This window comes from Myotis lucifugus, unplaced genomic scaffold, assembly GCF_000147115.1.
Source record: "Myotis lucifugus unplaced genomic scaffold, Myoluc2.0 scaffold_22, whole genome shotgun sequence".
Classification (NCBI taxonomy): domain Eukaryota; kingdom Metazoa; phylum Chordata; class Mammalia; order Chiroptera; family Vespertilionidae; genus Myotis; species Myotis lucifugus.
The window spans coordinates 3,078,651-3,097,882 of NW_005871070.1; positions in this window are offsets into that span (position 1 = coordinate 3,078,651).

A 19,232-nucleotide genomic window follows, 5' to 3' on the forward strand; every position below is an offset into this window, starting at 1 on the left:
AAGTTGCCTGAGAAGTGGAAAGGCATTCCATGGTGTATTTTTTGTGTGAGTAGATAATAACATGTTATATCTGTGTGCATATATGCACCTTTCCCCACCTACCACATAGATGTTTTATATTCAGTTTCCATGTTCCAAACTGAAACAGTTCCACTAATTTATTGCTAATGTCCTTCCAACCCCTAACATTTCAAGGCCTCTGATCTGACCTCTCCATATCCAGGTTAGTGAAAAGAGAGGCAGACACTTTCTATTGTTTTTGGTGTGCAATTAATCTCCCTCCCTCCATCCTCTTCCTCTCTACACTCACTCTTTTATCTTTTTGTGCCCATATCCAAATGTTCTGTACCCAGCTCCAACCCTCTTCTGACTGACTTCATCCTTGCCAGGTAGATAATTTTACTTGCTGATAACCAAGAATTTAGTGCATTTATATAAACACTAGATGCCCAGTGCCCATGCACTGGTGGGGTCCCTCAGCCTGGCCTGCGGGGATTGGGCCAAGGCTGGCAGTCTAACATCCCCTGAGGGGTCCTAGAGTGCAAGAGGGCATTCTGCAAAGTTGCTGTTGCTCAGCAGTTCCTGCATTGAGTGTCTGCCCCCTGGTGGTCAGTGCACATCATAGCTACCTGCCGGTTGGCCGGTCAGCCAGTTGGCAGTCGCTTAGGCTTTTATATAGAGAGATAACACATATAGATACATGAGTCACATTTTCCAGTCCCTTCCTGCTTACAAACACATCAGCACATAAAGCACATTAGAAGTAGTAGGTCCTCCAGGGGCTGTGGAATTAGCAAGGGAAGCTGCAGGTTATGGCTACTTAATCTGGAACTGGTCTGTACCCTGGGCCCAACTATAGACAGGCCCCAGGTCTACGCATCCCAGAACTGCAGGTAAGTAGCCTGTATCCTAAGTACAAAATGCCTTCTGTATCCCACTAGTGAAGGAGTAGCTCTGGGCCCAAATACCTGATTGGGAATGAGGGTCAGAATAGGTAAGATACAAAATAAGTTCTCATCTAACTTTGAGGTTGACCTCCAGACTCTAGATGGCCACATCCTGTCCATCAAAAAAGCTGCTTGATAATTCCTCCACCTTGTGTTGAAAATGACTGATGCTGTGCTACCTACAAGTCCTTCTGCCTCCTGTCTCCCATTCCTCTCAAAGAGACTATTTTCTTATGTTTTCCTTAATTTATGATTGGATTTTACTTATTCAAAAAAAATATATAGTCATATAGTTCAAAAAATTGAAAGGATACAAACATATATTCATTAAGAATTGTTCACAGCTTTGTCTTTGTCCACCCTATTTTCCATCTCCCTTTTGGTAAATTCTTTTATTAGTTTACTAGAGGCCCGGTGCACAGATCCGTGCACAGGTGGGGTCCCTCGGCCTGGCCTGTGGGGATCAGTGGACCTCTGTGCCACCGCAGCATGGCCTTATCCACCAGCTCATCAGGCTCCAGCCAGCTGTCCCCGTTGATCCGCACAGAACAAAGTAGTGCACGAAGCCGCAGGTGGCTGGGGAGGAGCCTAAACCCAGGCCGGATGCTGCGCCACTGTCGCTCACCCCGTCCCTGCTGCACCTGCCTGCCGCTGCCATCATTCAGCACACAGGGGGAGTGTCCGTGGGAGAGGCTTGCGCCACCACAACTGCGCTTGCCAGGTTGAGAACCCAGCTTCTGGCACCTTTCTGGCACCTGAGCAACACTCCTGCTGTGGGAAGACACTGACCACCAGGGGGCAGCTCCTGCATTGAGCATCTGCCCCCCCTGGTGGTCAGTGCGCATCATAGCTACCGGCCAGTAATCCAGTCCTCCCGGTTGCTTAGGCTTTTATATATATAGATTATATACCCTCCCAATGTTTCTTTAGGGAAATGTAAGTAAATATATATGTATTTATATATTTTCCCCTCTTTCTCAACCAAAATGTAGCATACTGTATGTTGTTCTGACCCTTGCTTTTCTTCCTTAACAACATACAATGGAGATATTTCAAAACCAGTATAAAGACTTCAGCATCAAAAATAAAGCTTTATTCTTGAAAAGGGCTTCTTTCAGGAATCCTAGCCTTCTTTCCTTCTCGGAGCTGGTTGGAGCATAGCAGAGGAAACTAGGACCTCTCCCTTAAGCCCAGGACTAGCCCCTGAGAAGCCCTTTCCTGCTTGTGGGCTCCTAGCTCTCCATCTTCCCTTGCTGCCCAAGACAAACTCTCTGAAGTAGCCACGGGACATTCTGGAAGGTCACTGCAGAGGGTGATAGTGGAGGTGAATGTATTACAACAGGCATACAGCAAGCTGGAATGCAGTCCAGGTCTCTAGTCTGACATTCTGAAGAAATCTTCTAGGAATAATAACCCGTTCTCTTGAAGATCTTCTTTTCCTCAAAAAATGTCACCAAGTTCGGGGGCAGGACTCACCTAGTCCTGAGTTTTCCTTATCTGGTTCCGGGAGCCTGGGCTAATTCTGAGCTATTCGGGACTTTAGTTTTTCCAAACTTACCACACTCTAATTATTTTTTTAAACAATATATACTGCTTGCTTAATTTGCTTCTTTTGCTTTAAAATTCTTTATATATTTATTATTTAGAAATTTGGAGAACAGAAGAAAATTAGTACCAGTCAATACTGGAAGGAAAACACTGCTATTATTTTGGTATATAGTCATCTTTTGGTTTTATAAATAGGGATCATACAAAACATACTGTTTTGTAACATTTGTTTGTTTGCTTAGTTATTTCTTGTTCATGTAGTTTAAAAAATTAATATACTCTATTTTTTAGAGTGGCTCTAAGTTTACAGCAAAATAAGTGAAAAGTAAAGTATTCCCATGTATCCACATAGCCTTTTTAAAAAAATATATATGTTTTTATTGATTTCAAAGAGAGGAAGGGAGAGGGAGGGAATTGATTGGCTGCCTCTTGCACACCCCCTACTGGGGATTGAGCCCACAACCCAGGCATGTGCCCTGACTGGGAATCAAACCAGCAACCTCTTGGTTCATAGGACAATGCTCAACCAACTGAGCCACACCAGGGGAGGGCTACTTTTTTTTTACATAAACATTTTTGTAAGCCCTGTAACTTGATTTCTTAAATATTTCATAATATTCCATCACATTTATGTATAACACTTTAATCAATTGCCTATAGTTTAAATTGCTTCTCATGTTGCTTATGTTCCTTATTATAAACAATACTACAATTATCATCCTCATAAATTAATCTTTGTCCAAATCTCTGATTATTTTCTAGAATAGAGTCTTAGAAGTCAAATTGCTAGGTCAAAAGATATATGCATTTTTAAGGCTTTTGACAAATATCATTAGGTTAGTTTAGATCTATTTTAAAAAGAAATACAAGGTAGCTACGAGATCTGGAAAAGCAGGCTACTAAGATTTTCAACCTTAGGCCTTAGGCACCCAAAGTCACTGAACAAAAGTGAGACACGTATCCAAATGAGTGGGAATCCCTGTCCTGCGCAGTGAGAAACTACAGGGGAGAGAGCTGAGGTGGTATGCAGAGCCATTCTGGGCACGCTGAGAAATAGGTCTTTTCTTTGTGCCAAGAACTCCGTGGGCCTTTGGCCTAGAAGACTGTGGGCTGAATCAAAGAAATATTGTGGTAGTGGAAGGTGGAGAACAAGGCTTATCCATAGTCACCACCTGCAAATAAGAAAACTCATATGACACTTAGAAGAAAAAGCAATGAGGTTGTATTAGTCATGGTTCTTTAGAGAAACAGAACCAATAGGATATCTATCTATCAACTATCTATCTATCTATCTATCTATCTATCTATCTATCTATTTATCTATCTATCTATCTATCTAGGAATTGGCTCCACAGTTATGGAGAACATTGAGATATCCAACAATCTGCCTTCTGCAGGTTGGAGAACCAGGAAAGCTGGTGTTATAATTCAGTCTGAGGTCCAAGACCCGAGAGCCAGGGGCCACTGGTATAAGTCCCAGGGTTAGAAAGCCCAAGAACCAAGAGCTCCAATGTCCAATGTCTGAGAACAGGAGAAGATGGTTGGCCCAGCTTAAGAAAAGAGAGAGAAAATTCACCTTTGCTCCGCTTTTTTGTTCTATTGGGTCCCCAGAGGATTGGATGATGCCTCACCAACGCAGGTGGGTCTTCTTTTCTCAGCCCACTGATTCAAATGCTAATGCCTTCTAAGAACACTGTCACAGACACACCCAGAAATAATGTTTTACTAGTTATGGGGCCTCCCTTTGCCCAGTCAAATTCACACATAAAATTAAACATCACAAAGAAAGAGTATTGATGCCAGTATTCCCAAACTGGGTTACATTTACCACTGTTTTTAATGGTATATGCGTAAATATATTTATTTAATGATTATAACTTTATTTTACATCAGAAAAATTAATGATCAATATATTAAACCCATGATATTATGAATATTATTTCTTCAGATAAGTCTTCAGATAAAAATATTAACAAAAGGGACTTGGTTGAAAGTTTTTTTTTAAAGAAAACCAAAAAGTAAATGATGAACAACTGATTTGCAGATATGGCAAAAATATGTGGTTTACAAAAGACTGAGATTTGGGAAATCTTGCTCCCTATAATAGATGTATTTCTAAAAAGTACAAAATATTTTCAAATTACACTTGGAGTGCGGGAAACGAGTTAAGTCGGCTCGCGTGAATTGCGCGTACTCCGCGGGAGCCGTCTTTAACTCGGTTCATATAGATTTGCGGTGGAGTGCGGGAAACGTGTAAACTCGGGCCGATTGTAACTGCGTATTACCAAATATTTGTTTGTAATCCACCCTTTTGGTGGATGGAACAAAACCAAAAGACAGAGCCATCTTATATTTTGGCGGGAAATTCACCCGCACTCCAAGTGTTAAATTGCTTTAAAACTTTCAGAGGTCACTAATTTAAATGACCATATAATGAATCATTTTATAACTTGAATTGTCACCATAATATAATTACTTTTTATTGTAAATGTCTTGAAATGACATGGTTTGGCTTCAAGTTTCTTCAAGAGAAGGACATACTGAAGGAATTCTTGCCATTTGCAACAGCATGGATGGAACTGGAGAGCATTATGCTAAGTGAAATAAGCCAGTCAGAGAAAGATAAATACCACATGATCTCACTCATTTATGGAATATACCAACATAAACTGATGAAGAAAAACAGATCCAGAGACAGAGAAGCAGAGATCAGACTGTCAAACCTCAGAGGGAAAGTAGGGGAGGGTGGGGGTAAGGGGGAGAGATCAACCAAAGGACTTGTATGCATGCATATAAGCCCAACCAATGGACACAGACAACAGGGGGTGAGAGCATGAGGGGAGGAATGGGGGTTAATGGGGGGATGAGAACACATATGTAATACCTTAATCAATAAAGAAAAAAATAAAAAGATTGAACACACCAAAAAAAAAAAAAAGGACATACGTATTCTAGTTTAGAACTTTAACATAGGATAGGAGGGACTTTTAATTTCTGTACATCATAAGCACATAAGCACGTGATAATTCTTTATTTAAAACTATGCACATTTTTAAAAAGGGTATGCATTTTGGAGAAGTCTGGGTTTATGGGTTGATGAGATACTTCTCATCAAAAAAGAAAATCTTAACATGTTTGAAATATGGCAATTCTCTTTAGTAAATAGAGAAATCAAAAAGTTCAGCACAATAGTGAAGCATTGGGATTTTTTAATATGTGTAGACATGCACACTTTCACTTTTGTTTTTAGATGCAAATTACTGGGAGAGGGATATTTTCATGTTCAAAAAACTGAGAGCTTAGATTTTTAAAAATCCATTAATTTTAGTTTCTTTCAAGGTCCAGAGGATTTTTTTTGCAGGCTGCTGCTGAGATCAGATGGTCTCTAAAGAAATCAGTCTAATTTCAATAGAAGAGCTATGCTGTGTTGGGATTTTTAATATCATCCAATTGCTAAATGATATCAGGGCTACTTTGATTTAAAAAGAGAAACACAGGCAACTCAATGTTCTCAAGCCTCTACAATCTCACATGATCAGCTGACTAAAAACCCTTCCCTACAGAGAAAGAATGCATTTTCCATGATCACAGAAAATCAACATTAATGAAATAATACCTGTACCAATATGAAATGTTATTTATTAGGTAATACTAAACATAGTGCTAATGCTCTAAGTGAAAACCACGAGAGTAAGGATATGAAACTTATTTCGGTGCCGTTCCTGCAACTCCTGAGACCTATAGGTGCTTCTTTAGCCTCTTGATTCAGGAGAATCCATAACTATACTCCCCAGATATTGGAGATAACAGGAGAACAAAGTCATGAATATAAAGGGCTATAAGTAAATCCAAATCTAAGAATGTGCTTCCATTGCCAAAGAGAGAGAAAGATGAATTCTCATTATTATAAATCCACCTCAAGAAAAGTTTTAGAGTGCAATCTAGCAGATGCACCCAGATCTCTTATTGATATGATGTTATGCTGGTTTATAAGCTATAAGAACAAAAAAGAAAAGGCTTTCTATTTTCCAAATTGCTCAATTATAATTTCCATGAACAATTCTTCACCTTCTTCACCTCTGTCAGTCCTTTCCTGACCACTCCACTGTATTTAATTAGTCATTGTAAAAAGTACTATCTAGAAAGCTCTTAATGATGCCTGTGATTTGTAATTTTGAAAATGTCTAGATCAGGTTTCACAAATTGAATTTCTTAGAACCCCATTCCTTGATTACGTTAATTGGTGTTCTTTGAAAAAAATGTTCTATATGTCCCTGAAACTAATATAACATTGTCAACTATAATTGGAAAATTTACATTAAAATTTTTTAAATAATTGGAAAATTTACATTAAAAATTTTTTAATGTCAGTCTGAGACCCAGGATGGCCAAAAAGGCATCACTCAAACCCCTGACAGACACAGTAGTTGAAGGAACCACTTAGAAGGGTCTCAGGGTGTCTTTTGCTAAGACCCATCTTGCCTAATGTCTGGTATAAAAAGTAACTTTGTCATATTTGTGTCTCTATTAATTCTTGTGTTGAGCAGTAAAAATTATACAAACAACATATGCTAATTATACACAGCTATAAAATATAGATACATTTTTAGAATAAAGTTCTTATATTTCACCACCTATAAATAATTACCTTACATTTTTATATGTTTTTTGTTTTTTTCCTAAGCATATGTGTACATTAACTCTCATGCACACACTTTAAAAAAATGTTATCATCATGTCTATGCTTTTACAATTTAAATTTGTTCACTCAATAAACATTTTACAATATCACTTTTAATGGCTATGTGGTATTCCATTTATAGCTGTCTGATAGTATATAAACTAATCTCTGATTGTTGGATATCTATGACCTTTGAAAGTTCCCATAGCTTGGAATCACTTTCCATCAGGTTAATGACTCTAAGAAATAGGTTACAGAAAAGTTCAAAATTAAAGTAGGAAAAGTGTTTTCTCTCCCTTTCCTTCCCTACGATACCAAAACTATATAACTACTAAAAGTCAGAAATATGGGACATTATTATTTATAGCTTATGCCCCATTTTGGTCCAAAAAGAACTTCAATAAAAGACTTGTATTTTCTATTGTTACTTTTAAAAGCAATCAACATACATCCTGCCTGTGAATATCATGGTTTGAAAGCTCCTATGTACTAAACAAATAGCTTTTAGTAAATGTTGGCAAAACTTCCACTTCGGTATTGAGTCCAGTTTTCATCAATAACCAATTGTTTTAGGGTTGCACAGTAATATTATAAAATCAATACTCTATGATGTGAAAAAGCAATGAAGTTAAGAAAGTATACTGAAGCACTGTTTGCCACTAGGTATCCCATAATAGTGGTTGCCACACTATCACAGGCCCTTGTGAAACGCTCTCTTTGCAGTGACTGCCTGGCCTGTAGGTTTGATATCGAAGCCAAGTGTTCCGATCACATCCCCCTAATGTCTATGATGCCAATGACAGTCAAGCCAAGTTTCTTATCACTGTGATCTAACCAAGGTTTTCCTATGGAAAAGGTGATATGTAACCCTAACCAAAAGGAAAGAAGTGCAATGTTTTAGTTAAACTTTCTGAAATACTGAATATGGCTCATAGACTGAAACTAGTCCCCACTTCTTGTCTTCCTTTACTTCCTTTGTGGATGATAAGAAATTCTGGGTCCCAAATGAAGGAAACCCAGTACTATACCAACCCATGGCTTGGCATTCTAGGTCTTCCACAAATTGGTTCCCAACTACCTTCTGAGCTTATTTCTTATTCTTTCTCCTTCTGAGCTTGACCCCTTTAATTGATTCAAAACACAACATTTAGAGTGGTCCTTACCCAGAATGCAAGTCAAATTATGACTCTTTTGCTCAAAACCCCGCAGTGGTCCCTCCTTTGGCTCAAAGGAAAAGACAGAGACCTTAAGCCCTCTACAAGGCCCAGCTCCCCATCATCACTTTGAGCTCCTGTGCTCCTCCTCTCCACCTGCTCATGTTATTTTAGCCACACTGGCCTCGTCTTCCTGCTCCCTAAATGCCCTTCTTGCACCTCAGGGTTACACTTACTGTTTGGAATCTTTTTCCCCCTTGTCCCTCAACCCCTCAGGTATTTACACAAATGTCTTTTCAATAAGGCTTTCTCTGGCCATCCTACCTATGGTAGATTGAAAAATATGGACTTACTGTTTTGCAGTTTCTTTTAAGAGGTGGAATCTTTTCCCCCTGTCCTTGAATCTGAGCTGGCCTTGTCATTAGCCTGGACCAAAGAAAGTGGTAGAACTGATGTAGGTGGGTTTCAGAGCCTAGGCCTCAAGAAACTTGCAGCTTCTGCCTTGGTTCTCACGAAGTGCTCACACTTCATCCAGGCCCGGACACACGAGTAACACCATCTTACACTCCCCAGCCCCAGTCAAGCTGCCAGATGACTGCTGTCACGTGCAGGACACCAGGCAAGGTGAGCAGAAGAACCTCCCAGCTGAGCTTAACCTAATGATTGACCCACATAACTGTGGAAAGAAAAAATGCTGGTTGTTTTAAACCACTAAATGTAAATAGGTTTTTTGTATAATTATAAATAAGTAAAAGAACTACTTAAAGTTTCAACACCTTCCCTGATATGTCTTTAATAACTCTATGAGGGCAGGGACATTTTTCTATTTTGTTCATTTCTGTATCTCCAGTGCCTTACACAGTGCCAGTCAATAGGCTCTCAATAAATATTTGTTAAATGCCTGAATAAGTCATTGAATAGATGAATGAATTAAGTGTAGATTTGGAAAGGGCCTTACACATCCTCCAATACAGCACTTCCTTTTTTAAATGAGAAAACTGAAACTTAGTGAGCCTAAGTGACACTTTCAAGATCCCGAAACCTGGGTCTTCTCACAGCTAGCACAGAAAAGCTCTATATTTCCCACCACATTTTTGTGTATTATACTCGTTTTCATATTAAACAGAACTACTAAAGCAAGTTATAGAAACCCAGCTTAATAAAATAAATGGGGGGGGGTGCAGAGGAGGATTTATGAACCATGAAACTGGCAAGCCCAGAGGTACATCTTCCTTCAGACATGGCTGGATCCAGGGCCTTAAATGACATCTTCAAAACTCTGTCACCCTCTCTCCATTTCGTGGACAGACTCTACTACCAGATTAATAACTCCAGAGAACAGGATAGTCTTCCCTGACAGCGATTCCAGACAACTCCTGGAGTCGTGTCTGGTGCCCATTCTAGAACTCACCACTGGACCAGCAGTCTGGCTATTCTTTTATTGGCCAGGCCTGGCTTGTGGGCCTGTCCTTTTGGATGGAGGTGGGGAACAGGGTCAACCCCATCTTCATCATATAAAAGGGCTCCCCTGGGAAAGTAGGGTTCGGTTACCAGGAGAGTAGAGGTAAGTTGTTCCAGATATGCTTAAACTCCACATGTTCGCTTACATTCTGTTAGTAGCACTAAGTAACGAACTGTAGGTATAAAGCCTCCCAGGTAATAGAAAGACAGAGATACCATTGATCTTCCCTTATGGAAAAAGGACCAGTAACAAAGCTGAAGACATTTCATGTTGGATGGAAAAGCAGACAGAAGTGACCACCACCCTTGCTTTGATTCTCTTGCCTGGCTCCAACCAGTGTTCTAAATGGCAGGTTTAGAATTTAAAGGGAGTGGGGAGGAATCACATCAAATAAGCCTCCACAGCAATATCCACCACCTGAAACAAAAATGAAGTGTTTCAGAAAACTCTGCCTTGAGGAGAGAGATGTGGCGGGCGGGGGGGGGGGGGGGGGGAAGGCACTAAATTTTAAATTTTCAGAAAAATCACCATGTTTAACAAAAATTTTGAAAACAAGCTAAAATGAGAATATACAACATCCATTATTGGGCTGAACTGAGATGAGAGAAGGGAATCAGTATGCCTCAGCAATACTTAGATGTTTTTCATCTGGAAAATGATCTTGGGACCACTTTTGTTCCTCTGAAATCCAGCCCAAGCACTTGTGAGATGATGACCTTTTATATATTGCATTTTGCAGAGAACTATATAGAGTTGGATACAATGTCTTGACCTAAAGGGGAAAAATGAAATAGAGAGAAAAATGGTGTTTCCGGTTTTCGACCAAAAAGCAGTACAGGGCAGAAGACAGAGCTGAGGCTGCGCTTGGCTCCGCGGAGCACGCTGGCTGCCATGGCGCTATCTGAAGGATTCCAGACATCTGCAGTATTTTGCATGAGTCTCCATCAGCAAGTGACTTAGGGTAGAGGATGGAAAGCATTATTGCTTCATGTCTTAAAACCAGCTTGTCCCAATTCTTGGCTTTGAATGTCTTTTGGGGTGAGGAGAGGTGCTGCTGAGGGGAAAAGGTCACTGATTTCTGAAAGGTAGAGATTCCTTTTTTTTCCTTTTAAAGAATAACATTTCAGCTTGATATTATTTTAGTATTTACCACTCCGCATTGTCTTAGACCTCGTCTTGGCAAAGGGCTCCTCAACAACTGCCACTGTTAGCATTGCTGCCAAAAGGCGCCCTTTCACAATACAGCATGCTGTGCTTTGGCAGGAAATCAATAAAGTGAAAATCTGTTCTCATCATCCATACATTTACCATCACAATCAACAATCAAAGGCAAGACCTGGGTTCTTTATCCACAGGCTCCAGCCTCCCAATTTTCTGCTATGAAAGGCAGCATAAATTAGAACCCTTGGTTCCTGTTAGCTGGGCTTAATGGGTATGATTTATGAACCATTAAATGAGGTTATGTAAATTGATCCTTAGCAGAATGCTAGCGCCCAGGTGACAGGTGCAGTGTGCTCGTCCACAAGGGTTCTGCACAAATCAGATTTCAGTGACATTCAGTTTGAGGAAAGAGAAATATGTTGTCAACAAGGAAGTGATTTAAATAGTGCTCTGGGTTTGTCAGCAATTATGCTTTTCTTCTTAATTGCTGCAAACTATATAAATTCTAATAGGAAATAAATTAGTAATTTACCAGTTAATGACAAGAGGAATAAAGGAGAAGGGCTTATATTTTAAAAGCCATATTACCAGTGAGGCCATACACTTGGGTGATTTCACTTACACTGTTAAAGTTGAAGAGATGCTTTAAAGCAGGAGGATAAACTTTGACACACAACTAAAATTACATTTATTGCCACAGAAAAGAAAGCTGGGCTCACAGAGAAAATGCCCTTGTGTTCCATAGACATGGACATGTCTCCAGACTTTCTACTTTTCAGCATCCTAAGCTTAAAACAAATGGTCCTTTTGAACCAGGTGGAAAAAACTTGCTTTATGTTTACATTTGGAAACCTGGTATCTAATCAATCGAGTAAAAACCATGGGATTGCAAATATATTATGAGAATGAGGGTGAGTGGCGGGCTCACGTAGCCGGCTTTCCCCGCCTTGTTTAGACAATAGATGGCAACAACACTTTCCGCCGTCCTCTGCAGTAAAAGGAACAGGCGTTAGTGAAAGGAGCAGGCTTTGTGTATAATAATGGTCCTTCACTTTGAGTCTCCAAACTAAAGGCCCCGTTTTTTTAAAAAAAGAGCCCTGGGGAGCATATATACATTAATGTCACTAGCTTTGAAATGAAAAAAATTTTTTTTTCAAATCCATTCCTCCCCTCGGGCTTGCTGCCCTAATCAAGAATGTGGCGGCCTTCTGAGGAAGGTTTCTCCTCAGAAAGTGAGTTCAATATCATCCCCGGCTTTTGTCTGAAGCTATTATTGTGCCCGTTTCCATGAGGCTGACCCTGTAAGAGGACACATATGGATGTGACAGTAATGTTCCCTGGGCCCTGGCTGAGCCTATTAGAGCTCCCAACGGGGGGTCTGTACCACTCCTCTTAACAGTCATTTCTGCTCCGCAAGTGCAGTTGTTTATGGACAGGGGAGATGATTTGAGCCACCGTGGAGATCTACGAAAAAGTGACGATGGGGCTAAGGTCAAATGTTTAAAGAGGGCTGTACCGCGCCCACAGGGAGAGGCTCTCCCCAGCAAGGGAAAATATTAAGATGTCATTTGTAAACTTAGAAAAGAGGCCTGAGAGGCCACAAGTGAAGAATTATACAGCCATCGACATCTAGAGATGACTTTAGTGCTGGTGGGTAAAATACTTTGAAGGTAGTTATGAAAAGTACTTTATAGCTAGTAGAGGAAAAAACAGTAGGGGATCCATGCAGCTGTAAAAGACCCACCAGCTGTTCACATACCAGCACTATTTAGTGATCATGTGGCTGTGAGCAAGTTATTTTACCTTTAAGGTTCTGGAAAACAGCCCCATCTCATAGGATTCTGTTGTGAAGATTAAATAAGATAATGCATGGAAGTACCAACATACACCAAGTGCTCAATGCATGACAGCTTGGGATACAAACGTATCTATCTATCTATCCATCCATCTACCAGCTATCTAACATCTATCATCCATCTATCTATCCATCCAGAGAGCGCTCAGGATTCTCTGCTCTGGAACTCTGAGCTACCTGCTTTCTAATGCCTCTGACCCTTTAATACCAGATCATCTCACCCAAACCAACCAAGTTCCCCCACACTCCCCACATTATTCCACCATTGCCTCCTATCCCACACCTTTGCAGAAGTAGTATGTCAATTAAAAGCATGGTTCTGAATCATGTCACCAGGATTTATATCCCACCTCCCCTACTTGTTAGCTTTGTGACCTTGATTTGCCAATCTGTGCCTCAATTCCTTCCTTGTAAAGTGGGGATAAAAAATAATACCTACTGTATGGGGTTGTTTCAAAGATCAAATGAGTTAACATACTGATGTGCCAAGTACAGAGCATGGCATACAGAAAGTGCTATGTACAATGATCATTACTATTATTATGACAGTGTCTTCTGCCTCTCTTGTCTCTATGTTCAGATATTCGATTGCCTGCCTGGAAGAGGGCATTAACATATACTGAGTCCAGACCACATGGCAGCACTTTCCATACCTTGCTTAGATTTAAAATGTGCATTTTATTCCCACTTGATAAGTGAAGTGGAGGCTCAGTGAGATTAAGTAATTTGCCAAGAATATAGTGCAAATGAGTGCAGAGCCAGCATTCAGACCCAAGTTTGTCTGATCCCAAACCCATGATCTTTTCACTGTACCTCACAGGCCCAAGACAGAACCTCCACACACATGGGAGAGAAGTAAAAAGGAATACCTCTAGTAGGACTTCACCTAAGTATGGTGCAAAGAGTGTGACTCCACCTTCCACACTCTTTAAATTGTCCTTTCCTCCTTATAAAAGCAGAGATGCTAGACTGGAAGTTTCCAAACCATGCTCCACAAGCCCTTGGGTTTCTTCAAGATTGCTCAGGGGCCGCTGCAGAGGGAAGGCCTAGCAAGAACCTGGGCCTTCCGTGAGCATTGCATGGAAATAGAGTAAGCACTGGGACTACGCATAAGACTTTAGACAATATCAAGATCAAAGGGTCAGCTCTAATATACTGAGCATCTTTTTCAAGTGATAGAGAGTGAAAATATGACCCCAATCCATAGTGAAATAATGCTCAACTCAATAAACATCTCTCTGCTTCTGTTACATACAAGACACCATGTTGGATGTTAAATAAGCAACCCCCCTTCCCCCAAAATGGTCTCACAAGAACTCCCTGCACCACACCGAGTGCACTCTCAAGATGTGTTTCTTTCAGGGATGGTGTTTTCAATTCACTTAAAAGCCAGAACGTGAAATGTTCCCCTGAAGCTCTTAACCTTTGTACTTTAGATCCCCATTTCCCTGAAGAATATTTTTCTCCCTTTCCTCTCTCCATGTTTTATCAGTGTACTTTATCTTATGAACACAGCTCTATGTCCTAAGGAGCCTAACACTTTGCTAATTTTTAAATAAATAATGCTAACGTGAACAGCCACTGCCCTTGGGGTGACAGACTCCAAGAACTGCCAGTATTTTCTCTGTTTGCAGTCTGGGCACCCGTCCTTCACATCCCTCATCCTTACTACTGCAAGTTTGTTCTAAGAGAAGGCATCCCTTGCTAATTGAATTAGCCTCCCTTTTTGTGTTTTGATTCAATGGAGGCTACTTTGGGAATTCAGCAGCTCCTTTGTGACTTTGCTCCTGGCAGGCTAATTTTCCCCCAGGTTCCAGAAACTATTCCTGTCCCCCTTCTTATTTTTTCGAAGAGGGATCAATGAGGGATGAGCACTGCTGGGTGGAGGACAGAATGCGAATGACAGCTGGCTTTAAAATGAGAACTGCAAGGAAAAGAGCTTCCAGTTAGCCCACTGGGCAGTGAGTGAGGGCTCATCTTCACTTAGGAAAACTACATTCGACGTTTTTGGGAAAGGTACTATATTGGAACAGCAATAAGAAAACCCTGGAGATTGATCTTATTATGCATTGACGAATTTAGAGATTCTGAGAGCCTGATAATCCCAGCATATCTGTGAATACTTCTGTCTGTAAGAAAAAATGGGCAAGTTTGACTGGCGACCCCAGAAATGTTCGTGTATGCACCTGTTTTGCATGAGACCATTTCAGCTTCACCGTCTCAGGCAGTAACTCACAACTCCAAAGTGTATGGGAAACCTTTAAAAAAAGGTGACATACATAGAGATAAATTTAGGCTCCATCCTTTGAGATTCAGATTCTGGTGAGAGCCCTGCATCCCCGTCTTTGTAAAGCTCCCCAGGAGATTAGGTTGCCAACCAGGCTGAGAATCACAAGTCTACGCACAAACAGGCACTGGCGGCCTCATCATAGTATCTTTGGTGCCACTAAGGGTTTTGTGGTCTGCTGATCGTCAGCCAGCTGCACGCCACACTGCAGTGACCAGGTGTAAGACAGGGTAATTACATGTATGGAATATAGACATTGATTTCTCGGGTCTGTTAAATTCACTGCTTGGGGTTTGTTTCTAAAATAATGCCACATTTGACCATAACACTGCTAACTCCAGCAAAGGCAGAACTCTGTCTTGGTTCATGCAATTGATCTCTTCGTGAGGGCATTTAGTCCCTCTGGACAGAGGTCCTGCTTCAGCAGAGTACCAGCAGTCACCGTTAGCAAACGTCAGGCCCTATCAAGACATTTCATTTGACACAACGGATGACACTGAAAGGCCACAATTTCTGTGTTGTTTTTGTTGTTTACTGTGAAATATTTCTTGAAGCCAGAGATCAATAGACTGCATCCATCTTCTCACATTTTTCAAACTAATGGACCAGGAAGCTTAATCCTGTGGTTTAGTACCAAACCAGCAAACTGGCTTTAGGGTCAGACAGCAGTGCTCCTGGGCTACAGATACAACTGCTGAACTACTGCCCCCTTCCGAACACCATCCAATACACACATAGTTTCTCCTCTTCAATTCATTGGACAGTTATCAGAATAGGCTTCTATAAACCCCTTTGCATAATGTCACTTCTCTCAAGAATTTCCAGGGGCTTTCTGGTGTCAGCTATTTCAAATGTAAACTCACTAGTCAGGCCAGCCTTCTAGTCACACAGTGACCCTTGTTTTGTATTGCTCCTCAACATAGACCTCTCCCCTTCTCACCAAGACAAGAAGAGCTACAGAACTCTTATTTATTCTTAAGACCCACCCTGTCTAGAACTTGATATCCTTCCCAAGTCTGCCTTGAACTTGGGTGGCTGTGGCCAGCAGGGCTGGGAGCTACGTTTATCTTTTTAAATTAGGACACATCATGGATTACTGGACTATGGGTGGGCTGCTCTTACTCCTGGAGCCTCTCCCCCTCTATCAGTTGTCAGACAATCATAAAATCTCAAAGGGTTGATCTACCAGGGCCGGGCTATGTGGAGGGCAGTTTTCCTCAAAGTGGGATGTGGTCATGGCAGCTATTTTGAGGCTTGGTCTGTCTAGAATTGTCCAAAAGGGAGCAATTGCCACCTGAGTTTACAGAGATGAGGGGTCACTGTGGTTGGGGGTTGGCTGGGAGACTTCACAGGGACAAAGCAGTTTGAATTGAATCTTAAAGCATAAAGTTCAGCTGGCCGAGTAAGGAGAGGGCTGAAAGGACGGTGTTATAGGCAGAGGAAATAGCCCATGCAAAGGCACAGAGGTCTGGTTTGAGAGGGCACAGCACACACGGGAAGAGCACATCATTCTGTATGGTTGAATGCCAGGTCTATGGAGGAGCGTAGTAGGAGATGAGGCTAGACTTGTGATTCTCAGCTAGAGGCACTATTACCCTACCAGGAGCATTAGGAAATGTAAAGGATCATTTAAATTTTTTTGTAATCATGGTGGCTAGGGATTGTTACTGGCATTTAGTAAGTGGGTCTAGGAATAAGAGGGATGTTCTGCACAGAGAAGAAAATTGTGTTCCAACTGCCAACAGAGCCTTCATTGGGAAACACTGGGCTAGATTGAGAAGGCCCTTCAAAGCCATGCCAAGGAATTTGGATTTTAGTCTCAAGAAAGATGGTGGTGAGAATAAGGAATCTAGAGTGGCTTCCAGATTTGGGTTAGGCAGTTGGATGGGAGGTGGTTCTAATCATTGAGGCTGGGATTAGTGTGTGTGTGTTGGGGGGGGGACAGAGATGATGAACTCACATTGCATGTGTCCCATATAGATGAAGTTGTCCAAGAATGAGCTGGGATGTGATGCACAGCTCAGGAGAGAGGTTGGAGGAGACACGGTGATTTGGAAGTCTTCAGAGCATCAGGGATAGGTGAAGTCATGTGTGTGGATGAGGTTATCCACAGTGAGTGTGAATTTTGGTTTATTCAAGGTCAATTTTTAATCTCAGGCAGATTTTTCTGCTTTATATTCAGTGTGTTCATAGGAAATACCAATTAAAATTAATTTCAACTGAAGTAAAACATAATTAGGAAGATAAATTTGCTGCCAAAAATATAATGAACTCCAGAACAGAATGTAAAATTGATTTTAGCTCACTTACCTGATACATTTATATGATGCTTTATCTTTATTTATTTTACAAAATCTAATAAATTAGGGCAGGAAATAGTTTAGAGATTTCAAGGAGATTAGTAACAGAAAAATAAGAAAAGTTAGGTCTTTCTTTTCTTAGGGCTTTCTCCCTAAGCGTATCTCTGGTTCCTCATTTCACTAATGATATTTTGACATACTACAGAGGGGAGTCTTCACTTGGAATATGCCAGGACATAGACTTCATTTCTCCTCCCACTTGCCATGGAAATTATATTTACCCACTATTGTTAGTCTGAGGCATGTCTGCCCAGATAGAAAGGGCAATGACTTTTTTTGACCTAGTGATTTTAATTTAAAGTTTCAGTGGGCAAAAACAAGCATCCTGAATTATTGTCACATTAATCTGTAGAGAGTGGAGTCATTGGCTAAGGTAATCAATAGATGTTGTTTCAATAACAATAACAGTGTGTTCCTCACCAATGCTGGAAGCACATAGAAATTCTTGGGGAGAATCCCATTACTGAAGTTCAGACTAACTTAGATTTTCAGATTGTATTCCACTGAGTTGATTCAGACTATCACTAGGTTTAAATAGACTGGAGTCATAACTGTTTCCTAAGACAATATTTGGCCTGCCTTTGGGTCCTTACAGGGAGGGTGTGGGCACAGAGATTGCTTATAAGCTTTTACTTTCCTTAGATGACCTGCCATTCATTTGACTATCAAAGCAAAAGGTCCATTTGTAATTGACAGCACAGAATATCTGTACTCCAAATTCTTGCCGAAAGGAATAACTTGGAACACTCTGGATAAATTCTTATCTAACTTAGTTCTGAGAAACAATATTCACAGAGGGTCACCTGAAGATATAATTTCTCTAGATGATTGTATCCCAAAATGTCATCTTTAAATTTCTCTGAAACATAAACAGGTATTATATGACAAAAAGATAAAATTACTTTGTCCTGGCGAAGTGTAGCTCAGTTGGTTGAGTGTTGTCCCGACAACTAATCAATATTTCTCTCTCTCTCTCCCTCCCCCTTCTTTTCTCTAAAAAATCAATAAAACATATTTTAAAAATCAAATTATTTGATTTAAAAGATAAAATTATTTTGGTAAAATTCTGGTTTAGACAAAGTTCCTTTACTGAAGGGCTTCTTAGAGCATTTAATGCATATTAACATGCATGTAAATATACAATATAATCTGAGTATACAATATTTCCCAAATGTACTTGACCACAGAAATCATCTATAATAATAAAAGCGTAATATACTAATTGGACAAGAAGTCCTTCCAGACATCCTTCCGGATGACCTTCTGGACGAAGCCAGGGTGGTGGGGGCCAAGGCAGAGGCAGCCGCTGCGGCAGCGGGGGCCAAGCCCCTTGCACAAATTTCATGCATCGGGCCTCTAATATATATATAATTAATTTCAGAGAGGAAGGGAGAAGGAGAGAGAGATAGAAACATCAATGATGAAAGAGAATCATTGATTGGCTGCCTCCTCCACACCCCACACTGTGGATCAGGCTGGCAACCTGGGTATATGGCCTGACCAGGAATCGAACCACAAGCTCCTGGTCCATAGGTTGATGCTCAACCACTGAGCAATACTGGCTGAACCAAAATCTTTATTTTAGATTATATCACAGAGAATAGTAATTTCCCTCAGAACACACCTTGTTCTAGACATTTTAAATTTTATCCTTGGATCAAGCCAGTTTGTCAGAGTTCTGGGCAGCTGTACCTCACTCTGGTCTTCCTGTCATAAAATTACTTTAAATTTAAGGTATGCGATTAGCCTTGGGGGGGTGGGTATTGAGCAAAAAAGA